Source organism: Lepidochelys kempii, chromosome 1 (genome assembly GCF_965140265.1).
Source record: "Lepidochelys kempii isolate rLepKem1 chromosome 1, rLepKem1.hap2, whole genome shotgun sequence".
Taxonomy (NCBI): domain Eukaryota; kingdom Metazoa; phylum Chordata; order Testudines; family Cheloniidae; genus Lepidochelys; species Lepidochelys kempii.
This window is the reverse complement of record NC_133256.1, coordinates 245,244,136-245,250,523: the sequence shown is the minus strand read 5'-3', so window position 1 is coordinate 245,250,523 and position 6,388 is coordinate 245,244,136.

The following is a 6,388-nucleotide window of genomic DNA, read 5'->3' as shown; positions in this document are numbered from 1 at the left end:
CTTCTTGTTACTCTTAACATCTCTGGCTAGCTGCAGCTCCAGGTGCGATTTGGCCCTCCTGATATCATTCCTACACGCCCGAGCAATATTTTTATACTCTTCCCTGGTCATATGTCCAACCTTCCACTTCTTGTAAGCTTCTTTTTTATGTTTAAGATCCGCTAGGATTTCACCATTAAGCCAAGCTGGTCGCCTGCCATATTTACTATTCTTTCGACTCATTGGGATGGTTTGTCCCTGTAACCACAACAGGGATTCCTTGAAATACAGCCAGCTCTCCTGGACTCCTTTCCCCTTCAAGTTAGTCCCCCAGGGGATCCTGGCCATCCGTTCCCTGAGGGAGTCGAAGTCTGCTTTCCTGAAGTCCAGGGTCCATATCCTGCTGCTTACCTTTCTTCCCTGCGTCAGGATCCTGAACTCAACCAACTCATGGTCACTGCCTCCCAGATTCCCATCCACTTTTGCTTCCCCCACTAATTCTACCCGGTTTGTGAGCAGCAGGTCAAGAAAAGCGCCCCCCCTAGTGGGTTTTAGCCCATGAAGTGGGTTTTAGCCCATGAAAGGTTATGCCCAAATAAATTTGTTAGTCTCTAAGGTGCCACAAGGACTCCTTGTTGTTTTTGCTGATACAGACTGTCACGGTTCCTTCCCCACTCTGAATACTGGGGTACAGATGTATGAACCTGCATGAAAGACCCCCCATGCTTATTTTTACCAGCTTAGGTTAAAAACTTCCCCAAGGTACAAACTTTAGCTTGTCCTTGAACAGTATGCTACCACCGCTTTAAACAAAGAACAGGGAAAGAGACCACTTGGAGACATCTTCCCTGCAAGCCCTTACACCCCCTTTCCTGGGGAGGCTTGAGAATAAACAAGTTGAGCACAGACCAGCTTGGGTTTCTTAGGACCCTAAGAACCCAATCAGATTCTTAAAAAACAGAACTTTATTAGAAGAACAAAAGATAAAAGAGACACTCTGTAAGATTAAATGGAAGATAATCTCACAGGCAGGCAGATTCAAAACATAGAGAATCCCTTTAGGCAAAGCCTTAAGCTACAAAAAGACACAAAAACAGGAATACACATTCCTCCGGCACAGCAAATTTTACAAGCCAAAAAACAAAAGAAAATCTAAAGCATTTTCTATCTCGCCTACTTACTAATTTTACAGGAAATTAAAAGCTTGCATCCTTGATCTGTTCCTGGCAATGGTATCACACAGACAGACAAAACTCTTTATCTCTCCCTCCAGATTTGAAAGTATCTTGTCTCCTCATTGGTCATTTTGGGTCAGGTGCCAGCAAGGTTACCTTAGCTTCTTAACCCTTTATGGGTGAAAGGATTTTGCCTCTGGCCAGGAGGGATTTTATAGCACTGTATACAGAAAGGTGGTTACCCTTCCCTTTATATTTATGACACAGACTAGCACGGCTACCACTCTGAAATTTAAAATTCAAGTTAATTGATAATGTCCTATAGATTATTTTGGTTGAATCTGCCATCATCAGTCATGAACTTATTAGTTCTTCCATTGAGGCATCATGCAATGCTGTTTGTCATGCTGATCATAATTGCCTTATTTTTACCTTGTGATCCCCACAACCTGTCAGTTGTATGTCCCTGTTATCTCTCATCTTATGCTTAGATTGTAAAGTCCTGGGGACAGGGACTATCTTTTTGGTGTGAGTTTATACAGCACCTAGCACAAGGGTGCCTAAAACACAGCCCTGTGATTATGGCATGGCTTGCCCTTCCCATGGCTACTGCAATACAAATAATGCTATTTATTTGCTGAGCACTGATGGTGCGTTCAGTCTAGTGCAAATACAGTATTCAGGGATGCTTGAAATTGAAATCATTAGACTGATTAATCTGTTTGTGAGGCCCATTGTTCTATCCATAATCTGTCAGACAGTGGAGTTTAAAGTGACTCAAACTCTCTTCTCATTCAGATGCTATCTCTAACCAGTACATGTTAAAATATCATCTGACAATTGAAAGAACTGGGTGAGTGGAAAAGGCATAAAGAACTCCATGATAGAACATAAACAGAAAAATCACAAAACAATACTTGCACATCCAAATGCACAGTAGTCTGATACTAGGAGAAAAAAAATCCCACTACAATGATGCGAAGACTGTAGGACAAAGTATGTAAATATTACCTACGGCACAGATGAACAAAATCTCTCTCTTTCCTAGCCTGAAGGCTCTCCTGGTTTTTCCCTACAAGACAGCACTAGTCAAAAGTTTTTGAAATTCAGAAAGAACCAGAGGGAAAGGTATAATTTTCGTGCCCCTCTGCCTTTTTCAACCAACTATAAAGCAGTTTCTTCTAAAGCAGCTCTGCTCATTAAGTTTTATAATATAGCCCTCAAAGTCTGAGAGTCCTCTTCCTCCTCCTCTAGTGTCAGTAAAGTCTCTGCCCCTCTAACTTCAGTGGAGCCAGGATAGTAGCCATCTTTTCTTTTGGTGTATTTAGTAAATGTTTTCACATTTCAATTCACCCTTGCTTGAGTAATAGTAAAGTAAGCATTTTCTTTCTGTCAAACAATTTAACCTTTGGCATACTTGATTTCACATAGTGTATGTTAGTTCCTTGTAAACCTTTTCCAGTGTTTATCCAAATACTGATTTATTTGTCACCAAAAATTTCCTTTCTTTTTACTATGCCCGGGTGTCGCCCTCATATGTGTGCATGTAAATTTTTCCCAATTTTTTAAATAGGGCCTCAGATCTGCACGCAAAATTTTACTCCTGCAATTAATTGTGTGCAAAGTTTTGCATCCACACCACAACTCATTCATTCTTTTGCCTGGGCCTCAGATTGTGAGTGCTGCTATTTATTGTGGTTGCACTATTTAATGGGCAACCAGTTTAAAAATGAAACTCCCGAATTCATTACTATGTTGACTTCCTTAGAACCTCTATGAAACAATGCTTCATTACCATGTAAATAGCAACAGCCCTTGGGCCCAGGCTAATAGTCATAACTAAGGCATAATATTGAGAATATTATATTAAATTCCCCAAGATTTATATAACAAATGCAATTTCATATCAGGCAGCAAAATACCCTGCCAACTGCCATAGTTATGGATGCTAAGTATGAAAGGCCTTATTTCCCCACCACAAACAGCCAGCTTAAAGCAAAATATAAAGCTCTCCGTTTAAGAATAAACAGGGTACACTTAAAGGGGATTCCCAGGCTGCATGCCAAGTCTGAGGTTTTGAAGAGTTCATTTGTGGTTGTTTTCAGTGCCTCTCTCTCTCTCTGCCTAAATGCTCTAATGAGTTTTATCCATTTAAAAAAAAGCTCTGAACCAATATGAGGCTTCTAGCTGTGGTTCACTGTGGTTTCCTAGACAGCTTGCCCCTGTGAAGGATAAGCCATACCACAATCCCAGGGCTGTTTGTTGGGTAGAGGCACATCCCACAAACTATTTTTCCAGGGTTTCCTGATGCCGTAGTTTGTTGTTGCACAGATAGCTGCCGTGAGGACACTTGGAAAGTCATCCACGTTCCCCTCTTAGCCAATAGAAATATGCTTGCGGTAAAAAATCCACAACACTGAGGCGCAGAGGCAGAAAATGGCTGGGAGGATGGGAAAGAGGTAACCTTGGAATGATGAGATGCAGACAATGGCCTTCCCCTTCTTTCAGAGTTGTGGACACCCAGGGAGAGGAAAAACTCAGAATAATAGAGACAGAAGCAAATAGAACATGTGGTGTGTGTGTGTGTTTACACAATTGCATTTATCAACCACCTCTTGCAGTTATTTTGAATGGTTTTGCTGTTGGGAAGCAGAACTTTCTGCTGTTTTACAGATACTGCCTACAGGCCCCAGCTGAGAAGGGCCCCCATTGTGCTAGGCACTGTACAGAGACACAATAAGTCAGCTGCTCCTCTGAAAAACTTACTATCCAAATAAAAACATTTTGCTTTTCCCTGTCATAGTGTTAAGGGCAAGGCAAAAGCTACTTACATATCAATAGACTTTGGATGAAGCCCTAACTCCTTTCAGCTGAAAACCTGCTTTCCAACAGCCCAAAGGGGAAAAAAATTCCTTTTTAAAATCTGTGCTTCTTGTTCAAAAAAATCTCAAATTGATCTCAAAATGACTTCAAGTTAATCCCACCACTCTGCCACCATGTCAAGGTTCCTTCCCCACTCTGAACTCTAGGGCACAGATGTGGGGACCTACATGAAAAAAACCCTAAGCTTATTTTTACCAGTTTAGGTTAAAACTTTCCCAAGGTACAAACTATTTTACTTTTTGCCCTTGGACTTTATTGCTGCCACCACCAAGAGTCTAACAAATATATAACAGGGAAAGAGCCCGCTTGGAAACGTCTTTCCCCCCAAAATCCTCCCAAACCCTATACCCCCTTGCCTGGGGAAGGCTTGATAAAAATCCTCACCAATTTGCATAGGTGAACAAAGACCCAAACCCTTGGATCTTAAGAACAACGAAAAAGCAATCAGGTTCTTAAAAGAAGAATTTTAATTGAAGAAAAAGTGAAAGAATCACCTCTGTAAAATCAGGATGGTAAATACCTTACAGAGTAATCAGATTCAAAACAGAGAGAATCCCTATAGGCAAAACCTTAAGTTACAAAAAGACACAAAAACAGGAATATACATTCCATTCAGCACAACTTATTTTATCAGCCATTTAAACAAAACAGAATCTAACGCATATCTAACTAGATTACTTACTAAGTTCTAAGACTCCATTCCTTTTCTGTTCCTAGCGAAAAACAACACACAGACAGAGAGAACCTTTGTTTCTCCCCCCCTCCAGCTTTGAAAGTATCTTGTCTCCTCATTGGTCATTTTGGTCAGGTGCCAGTGAGGTTATTCTAGCTTCTTAACCCTTTACAGGTGAAAGGGTTTTTCCTCTGGCCAGGAGGAATTTAAAGGTGTTGACCCTTCCCTTTATATTTATGACAGAGCCTAAGGTGGAAGAGAGCTTTCAGATTTAGAGTGGTGTGATAGGAAACCCCTAGAAAAAGCAAAATATGAATTTCTTAATTTATTTTTCCAGGGGACATTCAATGAAACTGAACGGCAGCAAAGTTAAGGTTGACAAAAGAAAATACTGTATTCACTCAGTACACAATTAGCCATCAGAACTCAATGCCACATGATATCATAGAGTTTAGCAGGAATCCCGAAGAAAGATTAGACATTTATGTGGATAATAGGAATATCCATAGTTATAGTAGTAAAATGTTTTTAAAGAGAGTTTTGGAAGGAAAATAAACTCATGAGTCAAAGCACAAGTCAACCTCTAACCAATGGAGGTTAGGCAGAACCTTTCCTTGAGTCAGTGACCCATAACTACCTTCTTGCACCTTCCTCTGATGTCACCTTGTGCTGGTGGAGACAGGACACTGAATTAGATGGACACAGGTCGGATCCAGTGTGGCAATTCCTCTGTTTCTATATAAAACCTGATTTCCCAGGCTAAAATCTCATTAGCAGCTAAATGTCAATATTGGGGGTGGAAACACACGATCACGTCGCTGATGTTAGATGTACAAAGAGTGACTTTAAGGTCAGAGAAATGCAGCACAGCTCTTGCCGGCATAGCCACTTGCAGGCTTTTTGCATACCTGATAGAACATTGGCCTGTGTACCACAGGGGTCTTGATTTGAGCCTTAGCTCTGGTAAGGTGAGCAGGTACACACAGAGCAATCCTGGCCACTGAAGAGAGTTTAAATCCATTTTGCTTCATGGCCTCTAGCTAGCAGGCAGACTAATGGACCATAGCCTCTGCTTCAGCATCTCCTTGCTCTCCCTCCACCGCTGCAATCAAGCACAGATGAAAACATGTCATTCCCCACCCAAGTATTGTTAAGAGACCAGAAAACTCTGGTTCTAATCCTGCATACCTTATTCATCAGGATAGCCCTTACTGGGAGAGGAATCCCATTAGCTAAAATGGGACTCCTCTGATAAGTAAGGACTCTTGGCACAAACAAAAAATGCAGGATCAGACCCTATTTTTCTAGAAGAAAATCTGAATAGCTTCAGAGCTATTATCTCCCTGGGACCCATTTATCTTCCAAGTGACATTCTGGTTTCCAACTATTAGACCACAGAACATGCACATAGATGAAGGGGGGAAGGAGGAGAAATAGGAGGAATGAAAGAGTTTCTTGTTATAGAGGCAGTAATCTGAAAAAATCTGTAAAGCTGCCTTCCTCTTTTCCCTTTGTTGTTGTATGTTTCAGTAGCCCAACTTGGTGGTTGGTGTTTTCCATTAGGCTTAGTGTCAAAATAAAAATGCGAGATAGTGGGTAAAAAAGGAGAGAGGATCAACCATCTTTATTTTATAATTTCAAAAAGGATTATGTTAAATTTTTGCTTCTCAAGTTGCTA